The 26,044-nt window shown below is 32.6% G+C and overlaps 1 pseudogene; it reads left to right on the top strand.

The window, feature by feature from the left end:
- Window positions 1-19,831, top strand: part of LOC143640837 (abnormal spindle-like microcephaly-associated protein) — a 48,535-nt pseudogene extending 28,704 nt beyond the window's left edge.
- The last annotated feature ends 6,213 nt before the right edge of the window (window positions 19,832-26,044 follow it).

The raw sequence follows: 26,044 nt of genomic DNA, 5'->3' as shown, positions 1-26,044 counted from the left end.
TATACTGTATTGTTCAAGGAATAATGATGACAGGAAAATTCTGTACATGTTCAGAACAGGCACTTTTTTTTTCTGGAATATCAATCTCTTGGTTGAATTTAATAATGTAGAATTCATAGATACAGAAAGCTGACTATATTTGATTTAAAAAATATTTAGTGTCTCCTTACTACCTGTGAATCTCTTTGCTACATTCAGCATAAGACTGAAACATAATTGAAATGCCTTCTTTGTTCTGAAAGGGACAAGACTCTAGTTCTATGCATCTTGCTGTCTTCATTTTGTATTAGAGATTTGTAGTCTTCCACTGCATGGGACATTGTGGCATACAGCATCACTCTACTTTGAATCCATGTACCTTACCAAGGTATAGCTTTATCTTAATAATGAGTCCTAGAAACTTCTCTTTGGGAACAAATAATACACACATTTTTCTTCCAAGCCCATTTAGTTAGTATATAATGAAAATAGTGCTTATAATTAGTCAATAGAATGTCTATGTTATTTTTCTTTTTCGCCAAAATATGTAATATCTATTTAACATAATATGTTCCTTGTGTTGACTATACTGGGTCCTTTGCTTTTTTGTATAATGTTAGCATCAGTTTGCTGATATCCAAAGTAATTGGTGAGATTTTGATTGAGATTGGATTGAATCAAAATAAAGAATTGACATGTTGATAATTTTGAGTCTTCCTAAACATACATGACCATGGTATATTTAGATCTAAATTTCTGATATTTCATCAGTTCTGAATTTTTGCTCATATAGATTTTGTACATATTTTGTTAGATATGCACCTTAGCATTTCACGGTTTTGCTACAAATGTAAATAGTACTAAGCTTATACATTTATTGTTTACTTATTATTCTGAGATTTTTTCTTTTTTTTTCTTTTCTTTTTTTTTTCTGTAGATTCTTTGGTACCCAGTCCCTATACTGCTCTACTTGCATGAAAGGAAAAAATATATAGTAAGAAACAACATGCCCCTCTCCTAATCAACAATTTATAGATTGTTTTGGACAGGTTTCTATACGAATTATCTGGAACTTGATTACCAGTAACCTGGGATCATGTAGATATCAGCAACTGGAATTGGCTGGAAAGTCTGCAATCCTGTTTGTTGAGCCAACATATTGTTTCATTGACTAAGAAGCTACATTATAATTGTGGCTTTTCAAGAGACAAAAGTTTGCTTACTTTAGAGTGTTTCCAAAATTCCATATATATATATATATATTCATTCCATATATTATATATCTATAATCCCCGTATTTGGTAAAAGAAAGTAATTTTATTTTTAATGACAATAATAACCCTGAAAGTGGTCTAGCTCATTTGTTTCTCAAACTCCTGTATGGTTGTCCCTTGGTATCCATGAGGGATTGGTTCTAGGACCCCAGCAGATATCCAAATCTGTATGTTTACAAAATGGCATGGTATTTGTGTATGACCATGCACATCCTCATCCTCCAGTATGCTTTGAATTCTCTCATAGTATTTCTAATATTCAATGCAATGCCAGTAGTGTATAAATAGTTTCTAGACTTTATTGTTTAGAAAATGATAGCAAGAAATCAAGTTGGTACGTGTTCAATACAGTCACATCTTTCTTTTCTTTTTTCTTTTGGAAAATGTTCCACCCTCACCTGTTTGAATTCATGGATGGGAAATCCATGGAAACAGAGGGCTCACTATGTTTATATTATCAGTCCTGTAATGTTATAGTATAGGATGCCTTATGTACAGAATTTTCAAGCATAATAAGATAGTTTAACAACCATAAAATAAAGGAAATATTTTAGATCTGGAAATAAAGTCTTCAGAAATTATATATAACCAATAGATACCAAAAATATTATAATATTTTTCTTTTCCTTTTAATATAACAAAATTGCTACTTATGACTCTGTAATACAAATGCAGTGTAAATACAATCAGAATTGAAATGGATTTCTGAATTGACTACAGCTGTATCACTGTAAAGACTAAACTATAAACAAGATGTTAGCAATGAAATATTGGCTTTCTAATTAATGTGTTCATTTTTAAGCATGGTATTAGAAAACTTAATATTTTCAAAAGTATTAAGAATAGAAAGCTATGTCTATTTTACATTTTGTCCTTTATTACCTTTCCCAGGGGGTATTAGAGAAGATATTCCACTAGAAAAAGATTTCTGAAATTGAAATATTATTCAGTCATCCTGCAATCTAGAATAAGAATGATAATTGCTGTTAAATCTTATAAACAATATCTTTGGTCCACAATTACATTTCAAAGGGATTGGCGTGCTAGTTTAAGAAGAAAACAAGATCAACAAAGATATAAAAGGTTAAAATCATCATGCCTTATAATCCAATCTGTGTTCATAAGATGGAAGCAACATAAAATGCAATTACAAATAAAAGCTGCAGTAATATCGCAAAGAGCTTTTAGAGAATGGCATTCTAGGAGAAAAGCTAAAGAAAAGTCTGCTATTGTCATACAATCATGGTATAGAAGGCACAGAGAATTGCAGAAATATATTTATATTAGATCTTGTATTGTTATTATTCAGAGAAGATTTCGGTGCTTTCAAGCCCAAAAGTTATATAAAAGAAAGAAAGTACTTTCCAGAAGTACTACAGAGCATACCTTAAAGGAAAGATTGAGTGCACCAACTACTTACAGAAACGAGCTGCAGTCATTCAACTACAGGCAGCTTTCAGGAGAATGAAGGCTCAGAATTCATACAGACAAATTAGAGCTGCTTATGTTTTCCAATCATATTGGAGAATGCGACAGGAAAAATTTAGACTTTTAAACCTTAAGAATATTGTTATCAGATTGCAGGCACACATAAGAAAACATCAGCAATTACGGAAATATAAGAGGATGAAGAAAGTAGCCATTATAATTCAGACTCATTTCCGAGCTTACATTTCAGCCAGGAAAGTTCTAGCAACTTATCAGAGAACACATTCTGCTGTCTTTGTTCTACAGTCTGCATATAGAGGGATGCAAGTCAGGAAAACATTTATTCATATCTTAACATCTATTATAAAGATTCAGTCATATTATCATGCTTATATTTCCAGAAAGAAATTTGTGAGTCTAAAAAATGCTACAATAAAGTTGCAGTCAGTTGTCAAGAATAAACAAGCACGTAAACAATATTTACTTTTAAGAGAAGCTGTACTATTAATCCAACAATGGTACTGTACACAGAAAATGGCTGCATGAAAGAGAGAAGAATATGTGCAGATACTTGAATCTTGTATCAAATTGCAAGCTTTTGTTAGAGGATACCTGGTCAGAAAGCAGATGAGATTGCAAAGAAAAGCTGCTGTTTCCCTGCAGTCTTATTTCAGAATGAGAAGGATGCGGCAGCACTACCTGAAAACTTATAAAGCAGTTGTTGTCATTCAGAATTACTATCATGCATACAAAGTACAAGTCAATCAGAGGAAGAACTTCTTGCAAGTCAAAAGAGCAGCTACTTGTTTGCAAGCAGTCTACAGAGGTTACAAAGTTCGCCGACTATTGAAACAACAATCTCTAGCGGCTCTTAAAATTCAAACTGCTTTTAGAGGCTACAGTAAAAGGGAAAAATATCAATCTGTTCTTTGGTCGGTAATGAAAATTCAGAGATGGTACAGGGCACACAAATCTGCTTATGATATAAGAACACATTTTTTAAAGAAAAGAGCAGCTGTGATTTCTCTTCAGTCTGCTTATCGAGCCTGGAAAGTCCGGCAGCAGATCAGAAGGGAACATCAAGCTGCAATCAAGATTCAGTCTATTTTTAGAATGAACAAGGCCCAGAAACAATTCAGATTGTTAAAATCAGCAGCATTAATCATCCGGCAACATCTAAGAGCATGGACTATAGGAAAGAAACAACGTATGGAGTATGTTGAACTCCGTCATGCAGTACTGGTGCTTCAGTCTGCATGGAAAGGAAGAACCCTGAGAAGACAAATTCAAAGGAAGCACAAATGTGCGGCCATCATACAGTCATACTATAGAATGCATGTGCAACAAAAGAGGTGGAGACTCATGAGAAAAGCTGCTCTTTTGATTCAAATGTATTATAGAGCTTACAGAATTGGGAGAGAACAACATCGTTTGTATTTGAAAACAAAAATGGCTGTGCTAGTTTTACAGTCAGCTTATCGTGGTATGAAAGTGAGAAAAAGAATAAAGAAATTCAGCAAAGCAGCAATCACTATACAATCTAAATATAGAGCTTACAGAGCCCAAAAGAAATATGCAATCTACAGAGCTTCAGCTATCATAATTCAGAGGTGGTATCGAGATATCAAAATTACAAACCATCAACAAAAGGAGTATCTTAATTTAAAGAAGACAGCAATTAAAATCCAAGCTGTTTATAGAGGTATTAGAGTAAGAAGACATATTCAACACATGCACATTGCAGCCACTTTAATTAAAGCCATGTTTAAAATGTATCAGTCAAGAGTAAGATACCATGCAATGAGAAGAGAAGCTGCTGCAATTCAAGTAAGATACAGAGCATATTGTCAAGGTAAAATTCAGCATGAAAAGTACCTGGCCACTTTAAAGGCTATTAATACTCTTCAGGCAAGTTTTAGAGGAGCAAGAGTTAGACAAACTCTAAGAAAGATGCAGGTTGCAGCAACACTTATTCAGTCATGCTATAGAAGATACAAGCAGCAAATGTATTTTAATAAGTTAAAGAAGGCAACAAAAATAGTACAGCAAAGATACCAAGCAGTGAAGGCAAGAAACAAACAATTTCAGAGGTATAACCAATTGAGGCAATCTGAAGTACGCCTTCAGGCTACTTTTAGGGGCATGAAAACTAGGAGACTTTTAAAAGTTATGCATTTAGCTGCCACGCTTATTCAGAGGAGATTTAGAACTGTGATGATGAGAAGAAAATTCCTTTCTCTCAGGAAAACTGTTATTTGGATTCAGAGAACATATCGTGCAAAACTTTGTGGAAAGAAGCATCACTTACAAGTCCTTCAGTTACAAAAGGCAGTTATTAAGATCCAGTCATCATCAAGAGGATGGGTGGTAAGGAGACAAATGAAAGAAATGCAGAGGGCTGCTGTTCTCATTCAGGCGACTTTCAGAATGCACAGAACATTTGTTTCATTTCAGACTAAGAAACGTGCCTCAGTTATAATTCAACAACATTATAAAGAGAAAATTTTATCAGACAATGGGATTCTGCAGTGGTCATTCAAGCTGCATATAAAGGAATGAAAACAAGACAGCTTTTAAGGGAAAAACAGAGCTGCTATTAGAATACAAAGCACATACAAAATGTATAAGCAATATTGTTTCTACCAAAAGCTCCAGTGGGCTACAAAAGTGTTACAAGACAGATGTCGAGCAAATAAAAAGAAACAAAAAGCTCTTCAACCCAATATGTGTAAAGAAGAAACAAATAGCATTCAAGCAAGTTTTCAGGACATCAACATAAGGAAACAAACTCAGAAACAGCATGAAGCTGCCATTATTATTCAGAGCATTTTAAAGCTTTTCTCACAAGGAGACATTATCTCCACTTTAGAGCAACAATAATTTCTGTTCAAAGAAGATACAGAGCATTAAGTGCAAAAGAACCCAAACAGTTACTTCTGTACAGTCTTCTTACAGAGGCTTTAAGGTAAGAAGTAATATCCAGTGTATGCATCTGGCTGCCACACTAATTTGGTCATTCTACCTAATGCACAGAGCCAAAGCTGTTTATTGAACAAAGAAAACTGATTTTTATTACACAGATTTTTGTAGGTCATATGTCAGAATTAAAAAGGAAAGAAAAAAGTGTTTAAGCAGATTCAGAAATCTGACCTCTTCAGGCTGAAGACAGACAGAAATTTAAAATATATATGAGGAAAGGATGGCAGTCTTGCTATCCAATCTGCATTCAACTGTTACAGAAGTAAAACCCAATATGAAGCTGTTCAAAGTGGGGATGTTATGATTTACAGGTGGTTTAACACTTCTCTGTTTGCTTTTCACAGGAAGGAGAGTATCATTCTCAAAGTGGGACTATAGTAATGATTCAAAGAGATCTTTGTGATACAGTCACAAGAAAACTGGAAATGCAGAAATGTGCTGCCCTCCAAATTCAGTCCTTCCTTCTGATGACTGTGTTTCGGAGAAGATTTGTTCAGCAGAAAAGAGCTGCTGTCACTTTACAGCATTATATCAGGACATGGCAAACCAGAAAGCAGTTTTTACTATATAGAAAAGCAGCGGTCATTTTACAAAATAACTACAGAGCCCGTCTATCTGCAAAACACCAAAGACAAGTCTATTTGCAAATCAGGAGGAGTGTCATTATAATTCAAGCTAGAATCAAAGGATTTATACAGAAACAGAAGTTTTTTTTGTTTTGTTTTTGTTTTTTTTTTAAAGAAAGAGTGAGAGAGAGGAGAGAGAGGGAGAGAGAATTTTAATATTTATTTTTTAGTATTTGGCGGACACAACATCTTTGTTGGTATGTGGTGCTGAGGATCGAACCCCGGCCGCACGCATGCCAGGCAAGCGCGCTACCACTTGAGCCACATCCCCAGCCCAGAAACAGAAGTTTTATAAAATTAAAAGTAGCACCATAAAAATTCAGGTATTTCTTATTTTAAATATAAAGCTTCAATATTTTGGTCAGTGTTTGTGAGAATTTTTTAAATGAGTTTAAGCAGGCCATAAAGAATAATAGTACTTTGCGTGACCATTTTATCATCTTCCAAAGTAGAACATTATTTTGAGAGTGAGAAAAGACACCAATGATGATTCAGGCAAGACAGCACAGAACTGGAGTTGTTTTGACCCTGGTCACCTTGCACTTCATGCATTTCATAGGTGTTAATTATCGCACTCCTGGAAGAATTTTGAAAAGATGGGATCTCCGTATTTGACATTTTTTAAGAGTAAATTTTAAATTAAAGTGAACTGTTATTTAGCATAATTGGATGAAACAGGATAATTATATTCCTCTAATAATATATTAGCTAGAGCTGCTTATTATATAGATGTACTTTATTCAGTTTAGCACTTTTGGCTTCTAAAGCATTTTGTTATTTTGTTTAATAAATTCTCCAATGTGTGAGGAAAATAGAGTTTTATCTGTTAAAATATTAGAGAACTGAGAAAAAATTAACCAAAAATTTCAATGTTGTATTGGAAGGAGGCAGATACAGGAATTTAATCTGAGCACTTCAGCTATTTTTGTTCTTTGCGCAATAAATTGGGCTTTGAACCTAAGTGTGATATGTTGTTATCTTGATAGTTGCTGTTAAGCTTAGAAATAATATTCTCTCTCAAAATCCACAACTGTTTAGTGCTAATAAGGTGCTAAATATTGTACTGGGTTTTAGGAATAGACCGTAAGATATACTTAGTTGCTCTCCTCAAACAACTTAATTGAGCAAGGGAAATAATAATATTAAGTAAGAAGTGTATGTTAGTGGGAACAAAAAGAATCTAGGCTAATCTTGTGGTCAGAGAAAGCTTTCTAGAGTGAGTGACATATATATTCAAATATTTGGCTAAAGGATAAATTTGGAAAGAGCCAAGTAAAATGTATGGAGGGACTATTTCAGCTATAGGAGATAACACATAAATTGAAAAACTTCAGAGAGGAGTACAAAGTAAGATAGGACAAGACTGGCCAGGAGCAAAATTGTGAATATCTTTGTAAGATGCAGAAAAAAATTTATAAAGGAATTTAAGCAGGAGAAGGCTAGAATTATTTTTATTTTTACAAAGTTACTTTGACAGGAATGTGAAAGGTGAACTGTAAAGAGAACAAAACTAGAATAGGGAGACTATTTGAGAGGCCATTGATCAGGTGAAAGTCAACAGTTTAATATAGGTTAGTGAAAATGAAGTTTGGAGAATTAATTTGGTTAGGAAGAGAATTGACATCATGTTGAGCATGAACAGGGATCCAAGACATGTTTATGGCTTAGGTAACTCAGCAGAAGATACCATTAAGTGACACCGGAAACAAAGGTAAGATCAGGATTCCTTTACAGACTACACACAAAAACCAGAATGTATGTGGAGTGGTAAGGATTACTCCCCAGGAAATGGAGAGTAGGTTAGTGTGTTCATTTTCTTTCTGTTCTTCCAAATGCATTGGTGCACATGTATCTGGAGTTCCACATGTAATGCACATCTTACAATTTAAAATATTGGCTAGGGTTACATTAGGCTTTTCTGACAGCCAGCAACAGGGTATGTGTGTTAAAGTACATAGCAGGCATTCATTATATCGGCACCACTGTCCTCAGAGGACTCACTATATGTCAGACTCTAATGGGAGTTAGTATGTGACTTTATTTCTACAATTGATTTTTGTTTATCTGCATTAACCTCAGATTGACGGTCTTAATACTAATTCTTCCAATTTACAAAAAATGACAGTCATTGCATACCTGTTATATTTTTTGTATTTGATAGGCTATATGGAGAAGATATAAAGCTAAGAAATATTTATGTAAAGTGAGAGCTGCCTGCAAGATTCAAGCCTATTATAGGTGTTGGAGAGCATGCAATGAATATTTAGCTGTATTAAAAGCTGTTGAAATTATTCAAGGTTGCTTCTATGCCAAACAGGAGAGAACAGGGTAATGTATTGTAGCCCCGTGGAAGAGCATAACAGTACATGTGTGGTTGGCAAGTCCTCATAAGTATTTGCTATCCTCAATTTATATGGTTAGTTTTTGTTGATATTTTCTCCATTCATGAACCATAATATATCTCTTGGGATATCTTGCTTTTTAAATATAGAGCATAGCCTTAATGATATAATTTAGTAAGAAATATTTACATACACTTAAAGCTTTTGTCCTTTTTGTTGTTGTTGATATAGCTATTGGCTAAATTTGTTTTCATATTTCTTCTTCTTTTTCTTTCTTTCTTTACTTTGTATTACTCTTCATACTCTTTGTCCTTAATGATGAAGACCCTAATTACCAACTTTCTATGCATATTCTATTTCCTTACTTATTGAGTCATTTAATGTATGTTTTACTTACATTTTTAGAGGCTGCTATTAAATGGTCTTTTTTTTTTATTTCACACTATAAGAATTTTTCTTCACATCCCAGAATTTGTGATTGCTGTCCAGTTTAGGAGAGCAGAGCAGAGTTAGAGGACTTAATATATAGACACAGTTGCCACTATCAATATTAAGGACTGGTATCTTATTTTCTTGTACCAAAATGGTGAATTTTCTCAATGATATTCGGTCTTATTTTCTAAGAAATCTGACAATCAAACAAACTCATCTTTTTACCTCTTCTATAATACTGAGAAGAAATTAAAGAGCCCATCTTCTCAAATAAGTGTCCTTTTCTTATCTGATGCTACTTGTAATCTTCCAACCTCTCTTTTTGACCACCTCCTGTCTGCTCAGAGACTCACTCAGACTTTATTCTTTACTATTATTTGTCATGACTCACTTTATGGAGGTTTTTGTCTGGACCCAAATGGTCATACTTTCTTTTGATCTTGTTCAAAATTATTTGTCACACCAGAATTATGGAACTTCTTGTTTCCTACTCACTGGGATATTGCCAATTGCAAAACTTCCTTTTTATTGTGTCTTATGTGTATGCATAAAATTGTGATTGCTAGAACTTAAGTATGAATTCCTGCTTCCTTTTGTTTTGCCTTTGTTGTATTTTTTTCTCCTCAGTATTGGAAGTAAGAGAGAACAATAAATATTTGTTGAATACATTAAATTTGAAATTGCTTTTCAATAATAACTATTTTTTATGTTTTTGAAGATGAGAGCATCAACAATTATCATTCAGAGAAAATGGAGAGCTATACTTTCTTTAAGAATGGCTCATGAGCACTTCTTAATGGCAAAAGTAGGTGTAAATCAAAATAACTCATTTATAATACAAAAAGAATTTTTTAGACCTAATTATTCATTTATTTTATTTCTATTATACTCAAGTAAAAGTTATTTTTACTTGGAAAGACACTAGTATTTTATATATATATATATATATATATATATATATATATATATATATATATAGTGCATGCATATATCATATGTATTTATAAGTTATTTTCAAACTCAAGTTTGAAGTGCTTTCAGTGAAAATAACCAATCTGGAGAAATCATAATGAATGTAGCATATTTTGTCTAGTATAAGTCAAGTACTTAGTAACATGCTCTTTAAGACACTATTGATTATATATTTAAATTGTTTAACATCTGCATTTTAAAATAGCTTTGGGCTTTAGTTAAAAAATCAAAAATTAAAATTTGACTTAAATTTTAGTGTTCATGTAATATTCACTATGGTTAATAATATAACTATTATTGTTATTACTCTTACTAGTCATACTTAAAGTGTGCCAAGCATTGGATAAGCTCTTGTATATGAACAAATTTGATCTTCATACAGCCTTATAAGATAGTTACTATTATCCTACTCAACTTAAAGGTGAAGAAAATGTTTAGAGAGGTAAATTTACTTGCCCAAATAGCTGGAGGTTTATAAAACAAACCTAGCTTAAGTGAATTAAAATTATTTAAATTCACATCCTCTGTGTGTGTGAAAATTAGATTGTCATGATGTTATGTAACTGAGCAACTTAAAGTATGCTGGTGGTATGCTTTGTGGTTCTTGAAACCACAGAAGTTCCCTCATGGCTGGTTATAATGACCACTCTGCTCTTTATATTGTAGCTAGCTATTTTAGTAAATGTATTTTTCCTATAATAACTTTAGTCCTTTTCCTCCTCACAATGACAAGAATCAGGAGGGTAAGAGGGAGAGAACACCAAATATCTATTGATCTTGACTTGTCCCTTCAATTTTGGCTATAGATCTATATAGACTGTATCACCTTTTCATATCTATGAAATATGACATCCTCAAACATTGAAAAAAATTCAAGAATCTCTAGTAGGTGGAAAATCTTATTATTTCTATCTATTAATGTCATTTGTAAAATTTTCCTTGTAGAAACATCATGCTGCTTGTCTGATCCAAGCACGTTTTAGAGGACATAAAAGAAGACAGCTCTTTCTTCAGCAGAAATCTGCTGTTTTGATCATACAAAGACATATACGAGCCTGGGCGGCTGGGAAATGTGAAAGAATAAAATATCTTGAATTAAAAAATCTACAGTTATTCAATAAGCACTAGTGTGTGGCTGGTTAGAAAGGAGAAAAGTAAGTTTTTTAAGTAGAATGTTTCAATCATGTGAAATGAAAGTATTTGACGTTAAATGGTGGTAAGACATTTTGGTCTTTGGAGAATATTTTCAGAGCTAATATAATTATTAGTTTGAGTTCATTCAGCTGCTGCAGAGCTACATAGAAAGGCATTGGGTGTCACAGATTTTTGTTCTTTGACCCTGCTGCTTCCCATTGCCAGAGATGCAAAATAAAATTTCTCTTGTATAATGACTCAACAAAAAAACTGAAAGAAGTATGAGGGAAAGGTTTCATAGGTTAAAGATGTTAATTTTTACTCAGGTAGTCTTTTGCTGCCCTTAAGGAATTGTAACTACCATTCCTGTGATGTCACCCAATCTTCAGCAAAAGGTAATTCTGTTAAGGGGGCTCATGACATTTGGCTTCCAATATATAAAGCACTGGCATAGACATAACAGCCTGATTTGAACCTAAAATAGAGTTCTTTTGTATTTTACTCGTATATATTAGAAATCTAAAGCCCCAAGATCACTGTTGAAAGCCATACTATAAGAATCTTACACTGGATTTATGCTACACTAATACTGGAACAATTAATTCATATAATTTTATCAGATTTAACATCACCATTTCTAACTCTTCTGCTGGAATACAGTAACCTTTTTTGGTTTTTAGCATTGATATCTTTTATTATTCATACATTGAAGGTCTTAAATTGCTGTTGTTGGGTAGTTTAGTTAAATGCTATAATTTTGCTTACATACTATGAATCATGAGTTAAATTATTCTAAATATTTTGAAATACAGGATTATAATCACATTGAATCATGATAGTTACATAAGAGAAAAAACTATCTTAAGAATCAGACACTTTAATAGAGGGAAGGGAACAGGGCAGGAAGTGGGGGAAGGAAAAGAGATGTACTGGGATCTGAATTTTAGCAAATTATATTCTGTTTTTAAATTATGTCAAAATGAATCCTAAAAAGAACCAATAAAAAATAAAATATTTTAATATTCTACATGCTATACAACTGAGCAATCAACTCATTTGTTATAGTACTTCAAAAAATTTCTTCAGTTAAAATATTGGTGTATCAAAAATGTCAGACACTTGATTATTAATATTCTTTTTCTCCTTTAGATTTTAGAACAGAGAGCCAAAGCTTGGCTCCTTCACTTCACAGCAGCTGCATATTATCACCTGTCTGCTCTTAGAATTCAAAGAGCATATAAAGTTCACATGGCTATGAAGAATGCTAACAAACGGGTTAATTCAGCCATTTGTATTCAGGTCAGTTTGTCTTTTGCAGAAAAACTATGAGATGTAACTTTCCTCTTAGAAATTTTTGACATATATTGAACAATTCTCAGATTCCTTATGGAAAGATCATATAATATGTAACACTTTCAGCATATAGCTATTAGAATGATTGTAAGTTTGGAAATCTTCTTTATGGAACAGCAATAAAGCTGTGAATTACTCTCTGATGTAATTTTACTCATTTATTATACTCCCACTAGTAAAGTTGGAGGGTACCTGTTCCTCTAAATCCTTCACAACAGTGGCATCAGAAGACACCCTGATTTTTGCCATTCCAGTGAATTGGAAATGGTATCTCATTTTGTTTTTCATTTACTTGATTGCCAGCAGTTCTGAAATTTTTACATTTATTATTCAAGTTCTTATCTGTGTATCATGTGCTCTTTCTAATCTTTCTTTTTATGCACTTTGTCCCTTTTTCTACTTGATGTTCTTTTTTATTATGGTTTATAGGAATTCTATATTCTGAATAAAGTTCTTATTTGTGTAATTAACATGCATGTACCAATAAAATATTTAGTGAAAAAATAATTTTCAGAATGTTGTATAGTTTGATAGAATTTATATAAATTGTAAAATAAAGGTATTACTCTGCAGGATTAAATACATACGTCCACATATACACACATCCAGTGTGTACTGGATGAGTCTCTACAAAGTAGAAGGGGGAAATGATACTGGAGGTTTGAAAGGTGTTTTGACCTTCTATTTCTTTCTCCTTTAGAGTTTAGCATTGACAGCCAGTTTGGCTTCCCCCTTCACTTCATAGCAGCTTCATATTATCTGCTTTTAGAATTCAAGGAGCATGTAAACTTCACATGGCTATGAAGAATGCTAACATATATAAAATATGTATATAAATGTATGTACGTTTTTCTCTACTTTTAAAAATGTGTGTATTAAAAGTGAAAAAATCTTCACATTTTAAACAGAGATGGTTTCGAGCAAAATTAGAACGAAAGAGATTTATTGAGAAATATTATATCATCATAAAATTGAGCATGAAGTTCAAGAATGTATGAACCAGAAAAATAGGGCTGCATCAGTAATACAGAAAGCAGTACATCACTTTCTCCTTCGCAAAAGACAGGAAAAATTTAATGGTAGAATAACTAAACTTCAGGTAAGTGAAAACTATGGTTTTGATACAGGAATAAAACCAAAATTGAGGTTTTAGTTGAAATGTATCTGTTCATATCATATAAATTTACTGAAAATATTTATTTTGTAGAAATAAATGTATATATAAATTCAAAACAATATGGGCTGTAATCTTAAAATCATTCTTTTATCTCTTTAAGGCATTATGGAGAGGCTACTCTTGGAGGAAGAAACATGATTTTACAAAAATTAAAGCTATACGGTTAAGTCTTCAGATGGTTAATAGGGATATTAGAGAAGAAGATAAACTCTACAAAAGAACCACACTTGCACTTCATTATCTTTTAACGTATAAGCACCTTTCTGCCATTCTTGAGGCCCTAAAACACCTCAGTTAGTTTGTTATAACAATATCTTGCATAAGATTAGGAATGCATTTTTTATCTTTGAATATTTAAAGAACATTGTGATTACACAGTATTAACTAAGACTTCATTTTTTCTTGGAGCATTGCAGTGGGGTTCATTTTGACATAAATGCATATAACTTCATATGCTCCATTTCTTTTGGGGGGGCAGAGAGGTACCAGGGATTGAACCCAGGGGTGTTCAACCACTGAGCCACATCCCCAGTCTGTTTTTTATTTTTATTTTTTCACTTAGAGACAGGATCTTGCTAAGTTGCATAGGGCTTGGATAAGTTACTGAGGTTGGCTTTGAACTTGGGAATCATCCTGCTTCCACCTCTAAAGCCTCTGAGATTATGGGCATGCACCACCACACCCGGCCAGTTTGCTCCATTTCAATCCTTTGTACTTCTTCTTCTCCCAGTCCCTCCCCTGTCCTCTTTCTCTATTCAATTGGTCTTCTTTCTGTTTATTTATTTTTCTACTTAGTACATTATAGTTATATATAAAATTGGAATGCATTGTTGTTCCTGGAAATTAACGTGTCTTTTTCTCTTTCAGAGGTTGTTACCAGAATATCTCCACGTTGTTGTGAGAACACGGCTGAGAGTGGAGCAATTTCTAAAATATTTGTTTTAATCCGAAGTTGTAATCGTAGTGTTCCTTGTATGGAGGTCATCAGATATCCTGTACAAGTTTTGCTTAATGTAGCTAAGGTAGTTTTCCATTTTAATAATGAAATATTCATTGTTCAAGAAATGTAACTCTGCAAATTATTAGATAGATAGAATTGATAGAATTTATATAAATTGTAAAATAAAGGTATTAATCTGCAGGATTAAATACATACGTCCACATATACACACATCCAGTGTGGACTGAAGGAGTCTCTACGAAGTAGAGTAGAAATGCTCTAAATTAGAAATTAGGCTGGGAATGGTGCTGCATGCCTAATCCCAATAGCTCAGGAAGGAGTCAGAAGGATTGCAGGTTCTAAGCCAGCCTCAGCAGCTTAGACTATAAGCAACCTAGTGAGACACTGTCTCAAAATAAATATTAAAAAAAAAGCTGGGGATTTGGCTCAGTGGTTAAGCACTACCCTTGGTCTCAATCCATGGCACCAAAAAAGGAAAAAAAAAAAAACAAAGTTTGAAATTAGGCCTCTAAATTAAAATTCATGTATATGAAGAGTCTTGATGGGGAAAATATTTAATTTATGAATATAACTATAGATATGAATGCTATTTTGTTGTTTTATTTCTATTACTTTTATAATATGAATAATAATATGATTAATAGTATTATTGAGAACTTGTCAGTATTTTTGTACATTATTTAATTTAATCCTTATAATAATCCTGTAAAGTAACTCATATATTTCCCATTTTATAGAAAAGGAATGATAATGCTTACAGAAGTTGCATACAATCAGTGGTATTAAGATGAGACATTTACCTTCCTTGCCCACCCTCACAACCATGACTGTAGTGTACCCAATATATTGAGGAATAGTGGTTAAGAACATAGACCCAAACTACTGAATTTGAATCCCAGTTCTGCAAGCTGTTATAGATTATTTGGCCTCTCTTTGCTTTACTTTCTTCCACAGTAAAATGGGTATAGAAAAAAATAATACTAATCTCAAAATGTTACTGTGAAGATTAAATGAGTTAATATACTTAAAAGTTCTTGATACATAAACATACCATGCAAGTGTTAGCTATTAATGGTTTCTTATTTTTATGTTAGAATGATTATTTTTTGAAATCATGCAAATTTCAGTATGAATGTAATAGTATCATTAAATAAAGCATGAAAAACAAATCCTAGAATGTAATAGTATCATTAAATAAAGCATGAAAAACTAATCCTAGATTTTTAGTATCAAATTTGTTTTATTCTAAAGTACATCTTCCTCTCAAGAAGGATGTAAAATAGTATAATTAGATCTTGCCTTACTCATTATCTTACTCTATGACTAACTGTAACAGATAAGTTCTCTTTCATGAGAGAGTCTTGCTAAAATGGTCTTCTCTTTAGAAGCTTGCTTTTATTTACTTCAAGATATTCTTTTTTAGATATTTTAGCTTTAATTTGTTTTATGTGGAACTTTTGAAGTGGTTAGGAAAGTAAAAGATTAATATGCATATAAGATTCAAATATGATAGGAGTAACAAAAAATTATCTCATGAAGTCCTTTGTACCTGTGGCAGATACTTCAAAGATTTGGCTCAAAGCTGTCTTTACGGTTGGGCAGTTTTAAAGGTGTATGCTTATTACAACTTTTAATTTCATTCTGTTCTTTTCAAGTATGAGAAAACTACTTCAGCAGTTTATGATGTAGAAAACTGTATACACACATTGTTGGAGCTTTTGCAGATGTACCGAGAAAAGCCTGGTGACAAAGTTGCAGACAAGGGTGGAAGCATTTACAGAAAAAATTGTTGTTTGTTGGCTGTTTTGTTGAAGACAACAAACAGAGCCTCTGTAAGTATTGATCAGTTACTTTTCTTTGAGCTTATTTTCTATGTTCTTTTATGTATAGATTTTATGTTTTTCCTTTAGTAACCATTACACTAAATATGATTTTGCATGTGATCAAACTTGTTTTTTTTTTTTTTTTGCCTAGTATCGGTGTGTGTGTGTGTGTGTGTGTGTGTGTGTATTCATTGTTTCATTTTGATATTAAAGAAACTGAATTCTGAAAATAGAATTTATTTCAGTCATGTAAATAAGAATTTCCTACTTACTGGAGAGTATAACAAATTACCTTAGCAGGGTAGGAAATAAGATACGTATAATTCTCTATCCACCTATCATAACCATAAATATGTCTCAAGCTTTTCTGTGCCGAGACATCTGAGTTATTCTCTTCAGGTATCACAATCAACGTAAGAGTAACCAGAGCCCTGCCTTTATCCTGATAATTGTGGACACCACTGAAGCATTTTAAGCAAGAGAATAATGTTTTCCTATTTAAGTTTTAGCATCACCCTGGCTACTGACTGAAGAATGAATTTGGGAGAGCATGTATAGATATGGGGAGACCATTAAAGGAGGCAAATGTAGATGTGTAGTGGCTAGACAAGAGATTGTGCTTCACCTAGGGTTGTGTCAATGAGAGGTAAGTGGATGATTCTAGAAAGTTGGAAGAGGTAAAATTCATAGGACTTAGTATCTAGATATGACAGTTTATATTGAGTATAGTTCCTTTTTGCATTCAGTATCGAATTAAATTTACAATTTTTGAATATTTCTCCTCTTTATAATTGTCTTACATATTATTTCACAATTTAAAATAATTTGCCTGCTATACTTAGAGAGCCATGCTCTTGATTGTTAAAAGCTTGAAAGCCTACTGCATAGTATTCAAATGATTGATTTTGTTATTCTAGGAGAGATTGAATTTTTATTAGGTTTTAGTAAATGTACACTTTCTTTTTTAGGATGTACGAAGTAGTCCCAAAGTTGTGGACCGCATTTATAGCATCTACAAACTTACAGCTCGTAAACATAAAATAAATGCTGAAAGAATACTTAATAATCAAAAGAAGAATTCTTCCATAGGTATTTCTGTTATTCCAAAAACACCAATAAGGACCAGAATAGTTTCAAGGTAAGCAGTTAATTGTAGTCTATAATTTCATGTCACCATTCATTCATTTAAATATATATTTGTTAACACTATCATAAACAAGATATTGTTCTTAACCATAGAGAAAAAACATTTGAATAAGAATAGACTATTCCAAAAAAAAAAAGAAAAAGAATAGACTATTCAGTAAATCTAAAGGAATCAATTTCACTATAATGAAATAATATTGATGTAGCTTTGGGTATTTAGTAGCTATTCAACAAATTCCTTATGTTAAATAGTTCAGACCAAATGCTAAGAACCTTGTTATATCAGTTTTATTTTCCATGTCAATCTCTATTTTTATGTGGTGCTGAGGATTGAACCCGGGCCTCGTATGTGCTAAGCAAGCACTCTACCACTGAGCCACAACCCCAGCCCAATCCAGGATGATTTTATATCAAGATCTTTTACTTAAGTATATCAGCAAAAAAAGAAAAAAAAAACCTGTTTTCTTTTATTCTAAATAATGTAACATCACAGATTCTGTGACTAGACATAGATATATCTTTCAGGGTCACCATTTAGCCTGTTATAGACCCATAAAGATAATTGTGGTTTACCTAGTTTATGTTACTTTTTTTTTAAGGTGTGTTTGTTTATGTGGTTACTCCCCATGATCAGGGAGTACAAATCATATAGAGCTGCATCTTGAACTACAAAGTGCTTAAATTTGGTTGTGCAGCGTAAAGCTATGTGGTTCAGGAAGAATGACAATAAGCAAACAGATTAATGAGTGAAATAATAAAGATAGTGACAACTACTAAGATAAAGAGAATGGCCGAGAATGCATCATGTGATTTTTAAGTCCTGGAGGGTGAGTTGAGGAGAGGATAGCACAGAGTGGGCAGGAGTGTTGCATCATGGCATGGCTTTTGTTTTGAATAAGCTTGAGAAACCTACAGCATAAATAAGAGGAAAATATAAATAAGCCATTGGAAAATCATGCCTATGGTTGAACAGAAGAACAATTTTTTAGATAAAAATTGGAGTACTGTTGGTTTGAGGATGTAGATAGCACTTAAGGCCAAAAGATGAATGAATGTGATCATGGATTGAAATTTCACTCCTTTCTATCACTCCTTTCCATCGTATGGATACATACCGCATTTTGACCACTGACCAATGTTGAGGCATTTAGATTTTTAACAAGAAAGAATAAGAAGATGGTAGTGTACATAGTAGGGATTTGTGTGACAAGATACATGAAACTCTCCCCTGATTTATACCGTTTTCTCAATGTGGTGTGATATTTTAAACTCAACAACTCAGAAGTAGCTTAGAGGGTATGGAAGGGATATTTGAAAAGAGGAAAGAAATAAAATAGTCATCTGGGAGAGCAGAAGCATACTAGGCAATTCAAATGCCCATTTGACATAAAATAAAAATGTATAGTTTTTTTAGCAATATCTGTATAGGAACGGAGAAAGAAGATATTTCTATTTAATTTGGAACCCAAATAGAATTTTCTAGTCAAGTTTGATAAGAGAAAGAAACAGAATGGAATAATATTGAGATAACTAAACTAGTTAGGGAGGAAAGTGAGAATAACATTCTAATGAACAATAGGTATGTGTTGAGGTCAAGTGAACTAGAGATCTCAGCAGGGTGGAGGAATTGGTTCAGTGACTGTATTAAAGCAGATAACATGGATAAATCAGAAGTGGTGATAAAGTCTAGAATGTAAACTATGTGAGAAAGGATTGGTTAAGAAAGAATGGAAGAAAAGGGTTGCAAAAACTGAGAATGCTGTTGGGTTTTTAGCCATATGGATGTTGATATTAATGAGAATGGTAGCAGGAGTTGGGGGAAGTCCAAGAGCAGGTTCGTAATTAGGAGATGGTCAATGAGCAAAAGATGGTAGCAAAATAAGTAGTATAAGCTCCAAAGAAGCCAGTATCATAAGAAAATATTCTAGAACTGATAATTGGCAATAATATGAAGTTCTTCCACCTCTTCGAAAAGGTTGTAAGAGAAATGATGTGTCATGAATTAGTTAACACATAAAGATAAAAATTAACTCTTTTAAGAAATTAACTCTTTTAAGAAATATACTGTTTTAATCCCATATTTTTATTTTTTAAAACAGACTTAAACAGGATTGGGTTTTAAGAAGAGATAGTATAGAAGAAATCACCAATTCTCTGCAAGCTATTCAAATGGTGATGGATACACTTGGCATTCCTTATCAGTAAATATAAACATTTTCAGTGTGTACAGTATAAAGAAATATTAAAACTAATTATGAATATGTAAAGTGCTTTTTGCTTTCTATGTACAACTTCTAAAATCTGACTTTGTATTAAAAATATGTATATTACAAATAACTAAGCTGTTTATTAAATTCTTCATTGTTTTTTATTTAATATAGCTGTATGCATATAACAAATAAATATGTCATAAGATGATTATAATACTGTTACTCATATCTATTAAAGTGTTATATTAGTTTGAATGTAGTCATATTCCTAAAAGGAAAGGAATCAATTATTACCTGTTTTATTGATAAGCAAAAGCATTTTACTAAAACACATGTTGAAAGTCAAAGATTCTGTCTATTCACTTAGAAAATGAGAAGAGCATAAAATATTCCCACACATGTGTATGGATAATGTACTAATTTGTATCCTTCACTGGCTAAAGCATCCAGAGAGTTAAATGAGCTTCTCTAGGGAAATTATAAGAATATAACCAGTAAGTGTATATATACTAAAACCCCTTAACTTTGAACTGATTTTAATTTGTATTATAATTTATAGTGGGAAGAGAATAGTATTGCTTTAAAAGAAACTTGTTGTTCATTTACATACTACAAATTGGAAAGTTATTTAGTTTGAAAGTTACTTATTTTGTAAACTTTAGGCTATTGACATCTGTATCTATATGGCTCCAGGGCCACAGAAGTCTGATAGGACCTCAAAGTTTTCCATGCATGGACACTATAAAAATGTTATCTGTTTGAAATAGTAAGTAAATCCTAACTAGCCTAAAATTGTCTGCCTATGTTATAGTTTGCATCTCAGGTGTCCAAAAGCTCTTGTGTTGATGCTGTAATGTTCAGAGGTGAAATGATTAGACTATGAGAGCTAATCAGTACATCCTAGTTTGAATGGACTCACTCAGTGGTAACTGTAGGCAGTTGAGGCAGGCCTGAAGGAAGTGAGTCACTGGGAATGTGCCCTGGAAGGGTTCATCTTCCCTGAAACCCCTTCTCTCTCTCTGCTTTCTGGATGCCATGAATGGAGCAGTGCTTCTCTACCACACCATTCTGCCATGATCTTTGCCCTCACCTTGGGCCCAGAGCAATGGAATTGGCTGTTTTTAGACTAAGACCTCTGAAACCATGAGAGCCAAATAAACCTTTCCGCTTTTAAGTTGTTCTTGTTGGATATTTTGGTCACAGTGATCCAAAGCTAACACAACTTATAATTTGGTTAAGATAGATCTAAACATATTGATGTGTTCAAAAGTATATTCAAATATGATGGAGATTTTTGTTTCCCACTCTTTATTTTTCCTCAATGAAGTGTCAGTACTAAGTGTTTTTCAAACCTTGTAATTTTTATTGACTTTCTCATTGTTTTGTTTTCCTTCATTCAACAGAGCTTTACTATAAATAATCTATTTTCTTTGGTAAATTATATATACTTTTAGGATTTAATTGGCCAGCATATAAATGTTAATGGTGCTAATTTCTTATAAATATAACTATAACCAACTAGTAATTGCACAATAAATATTATGCATGCAAGAAAATGACTTCCTGATGTTTAAATAGTTTTTTTTTCCTTGTTGAATATTACACAAAACCAAAAATCTTTTGAAGGACATTTAACAGTATTACTGAGCCAGGGAGCGGTAAGCAGTAAGGTTAGTCCTACCAGGACTTCCCCTTTGCCCATTCCCAGGGAGAGGTGTTAGATTTAGCAAGTAAGGAATTATAGAGCTGTTCCTGCACAACCCTGTTTTACTATGTGGGGTAAAGTTGCAGCCTGCTCTGCAATTTCCTTTATGGTTTATACACTGTCAATTTTAATGATAAGGATATTGTGTCTTGTGCATTACACAGAAGTACAATTCCTATCTTAGAACAGCTAGATAGGGTGAGATTTAAAAAAAATAATTGTTGGTTCCATACTTTAGGTATTGTGAATTGAACTGCTATAAACATTGATGTGGCTATATCTCTGAATTATGCTGATTTTCAGTTCTTTGGGTATAAACGAAGGAGTGCAACAGCTGGGTCAAATGGTAGTTCCATTCCAAGTTTTCTGAGGAATCTCCACACTGCTTTCCAAAGTGGTTACACCAATTTTCAGTCCCACCAGCAATGTATGAGTGTACCTTTTCCCCCACATCTTTAATAACACACTTATTATTGCTTTTATTCTTGATAATTGCCATTTGACTAGAATGAGATGAAATCTTAGAGTAGTTTTGATTTGCATTTCTCCAATTGCTAGAGATGCTGAACATTTTTTCATATATTTGTTGATCAATTGTATTTCTTCTGTGAAGTGCCTGTTCTGTTCCTTTGCCCATTTATTGATTGGGTTATTTGTTTCTTGAGTTCTTTATATATCAACAGATGAATGGATAAAGAAAATATGGTGTATATACACAATGGAACATTACTCAGCCTTAAAGAAGAATGAAATTATGGCATTTTCAGGTAAATGGATGGAGCTGGAGAATATCATGCTAAGCGAAGTAAGCCAAACCCCAAAAAACAAAGGCCGAATGTTTTCTCTGATAAGTGGATACTGATCCATAATGTGGTGGGTGTGGTAGGGAAGAATGGAGTAACTTTGGCTTGGGCAGAAGGCAGTGAGAGGAGGGGATAGAAAGGATAGTAGAATGAGTCAGACATTATTACCCTATGTCCATATATGATTATATAATCTGTATAATTACATCATATACAACCAAAAGAAAGGGGTTATATGCCATTTATGAATGCTGTGTCAAAATGCATTCTACTGTCATGTGTAACTAATTAGAACAAATTAAAAATAAATTGTAAGGTGAAAAAATATAAAAAGCAGTGTAGTTGGGGCTGGTGTTGTAGCTCAGTTGTAGAGCACTTGCCTAGCACATATGAGACACTGGATTCAATCCTCAGCACCACATAAAAATAAATAAAGTATACAATTTAATGTTTTAAAAGAAATACCCAATACTTAAAAAAAAAAAAGCAGTGTAGTTGCATCACCACCCTGTAATTGCGTTGCATTCCTCTTTTTCACTTACCAGTCCTACACACCCTTCCAGTGGAGTCTCCTCATTCTATCTCATACTCAGGTGTGAACACTTCATTTAATTAACTTGGCCAGCTTCCCATTTTATCCATCTCTTTTATGTCCATTTCAATTTTTGGTAAGACTCATTTAAATAATGCAATATGTTTTTTGCATATTTATTTACATCAACAGCATCCTGAAGAGCACTTTTGCTATGTCATGCATAGTTTTAAACACTCGAAATGACTAGTGCTATTTCATTTTGGTTTTAATTTCCATTTCCCTAACAATAATGATATTGAGTATTTTGGGGGGGTTTTCATTTACATGTCTTTGGTGAAAGTGTTTATCAAGTCTTGTACATTGAAAAAATTGTTCTAAGTTGTGAGAGATCTTTAAATCTTTTTGAACACAAGTCCTTTATAGGATATGAGAAGTACAGAAGTTTTTAGTTTTTATGAAATCCAATTTGTCTTTTTTCATTTACTGATTATGCTTTCGGTGATATAAAATCTCTGCTTAACCCAAAGATATAAAGATTTTCTATTACATTTGTACTGTTTAGTTCATTGATCCATTTCAAGTTAATTCATTTAAAAAGACTATTCTTTCTCCATTGAAATGTATTTTTTTTATGATCTGGCTTCTTTGGTTTGCAAAATGTTCTTTGGACCACATGGCTATTGTTCCACATACATATGAAAAAAAAATATCCTGCTGTTGTGTAGAGTGTTTGACAAACCCATTTCAGGCAAATTAGGTGATAGTGCTATTCAACACTTCTGTCTACTTACTACCTGTCTTTTCTTTTACCAGTTATTGATAGAGGGTTGTAGTAATTGCAGATTTGTCTATGTCCCCTTGAATCAAAAACCAATTAACTGAATGTATTTTGGAGCTCTCTTATTCTGTAATCTTCAAGGTTGTTATGTTGTCTTAATATGTCTACTAATCTAATTATGGAATGATCTAGTTTCTTAGTAACTTTTTTGTTGTAAAATTTTGCGTGATATTTATATAGCAACTCCAGTTCCTGCTCCCTTTTTCTCTCTGTCTCTGGCCACCCCCCCCCCACAATTTCTATACTTAAAATGTTTTAATTGTGGTAAAACACATGTAACATTTTAACCATTTTTAAGTGTGTGCAGTTTATTGGTATGACATGCATTCACATTTTGGGTATTCTAATTCTGGTTTGCATAAGCATGTATATTAATTTCTGAGGGCTACTATTACAAATGATCACAAATTTATTGGCCTAAAACATCAGAAACTTATTCTGTTTGGGAGATCATTGGTTTGAAATGAAGATGTTGGCAGGGCTGCAGCCCTCAGGATCCAGGAGTGACTGTCCCTTGCCTCTTCAAACTTTGTTGACTCCTGGTATATTTCTGGGTTTCTGGCTACATCACTACAGTTTCTGTCTATAGTCTATTGCCTCTTTCTCTTTTCTTTATTTAATCTCCTTCTGCCCTACTTTTCAAACATATGTCATTGAGTTTTGGGTACACAATGGTAATCCAAGGTATTTTCATCTCAAGATTCTCAACTTATATCTACAAAGACCCTTTCTCCAAATAAGATGACATTCAAAGGTTCTAGGATTTGAACATTGAAATCTCTTTTGGAGGTCCCCACCCAATCTACTATAATATAGTATACCCATCCACATTTTACTTTTAATCTATCTGTGTTTAAGAGGTGTCTTGCAGAAGATATATGATTTGGACTTTATTGTTTAATTTACTCTAACAATTGTCCATTTAATTGGAGCATTTAGACTTATTATAGTTATTATGATTATTAGTATGGATGGTTTAATTCTTCTCCCTGTTCTTTGTTTCCTATTTATCCCATCTGTTCCTTTTTTTCTGTTTTTTTTTTTCCTCTTTTGGATTGATTGAATAGTTTTTGTGATCACAATTTATCTACTTTGTTGGCTATAAATATTTGTCATGTTATTATGTTATTCTGTGGCTGCTTCAAGGTTTTTAGTAAACATCTTTAACTTAACACACTATCTCTAATAATATTATACAACTTTATATACATTATTAAAGATTTTCCAATTTAGGGCTGGGGCTATAGCTCAGTTGGTAGAGTGCTTGCCTTTCATGCACAAGGCCCTGGATTCAATCCCCAGCACCACACACACACAAAGAAAGATTTTCCAATTTATTAAATTTATTCCTCCCCTGTCTTTGGATTGTTATCAATAATTTACTTCTAGTGTATTAAATAAATTATCATTTCATCATTTTTACTTTAAATAATCATTAATTTTAAAGAGACTTAAATTTTAAAAATATGTTTGTTTATATAGGTGCTATATTTGTTAATCTTCAGTCAATTAGTTAGTTGCATATTTCTATCTGGTGTCATTTTCCTTCTGCCTAAAGGACTTTCTTTCAACATGATTCATAATGTAAACCAACTGATCAGGAATTCTTTCAAGTTATGCATGTCTAAAAGAACCTTTTCTTACTATTATTATTGTTATTATTTACTTTTTGGCCTTCATTTTTGAATCATTTTAATTGATTATACAGTTATAGATTGGGAGTTTTTTTGTATTTTGTCTTGTTTTTATGAAACTTAGGATTTTATTTCTAAAACCACTTCTAATTTGTGTGTGTGTGTGTGTGTTTAAAGATCAAACTTTAGAATACTAAATTATCTCAGTAGTATGTCTAAAATATACCTCAAGATTGCTACTATTTTAAAGTTTTATTTTTGAGATCAAGAGTTTTAAGTGTAAAACAAATAGTGCTTTTCCAAACTCACAATCTGCATATTGAGATTATGAATTAGCTGAGCGACTCCAGTCTTTACTCTAGTATTACATTAATAATAAATAAGCAAACAAAACTAGTCAGAAAATTTTTGAAAAGATGACTTGAAGTGTGAAAACTAGATTCACATTATCTATCATAGTGAGAGTAGTGAAAATATGATACTAAAAAATCTAAAATAAATGATGAAATAGTTAGAAAAATCTAAAAATAGACCTAAAATATGTGCATGAATTTAGTAAATTACCATGATGGAAATTCAGAACAGTGCAAAAACAGTGAATTATTTGATAAATAATTGGAATAAATTGGCAATTCTGATGGGGAAAAACAGTTACTTCTCTGATAACTATCCACAAAAGTTTTATGTTTAGTA

This window comes from Callospermophilus lateralis, unplaced genomic scaffold (assembly GCF_048772815.1).
Source record: "Callospermophilus lateralis isolate mCalLat2 unplaced genomic scaffold, mCalLat2.hap1 Scaffold_66, whole genome shotgun sequence".
NCBI lineage: Eukaryota > Metazoa > Chordata > Mammalia > Rodentia > Sciuridae > Callospermophilus > Callospermophilus lateralis.
The sequence above is the reverse complement of the archived record's forward strand: the minus strand, read 5'-3'. Positions and strand labels throughout refer to the sequence as shown.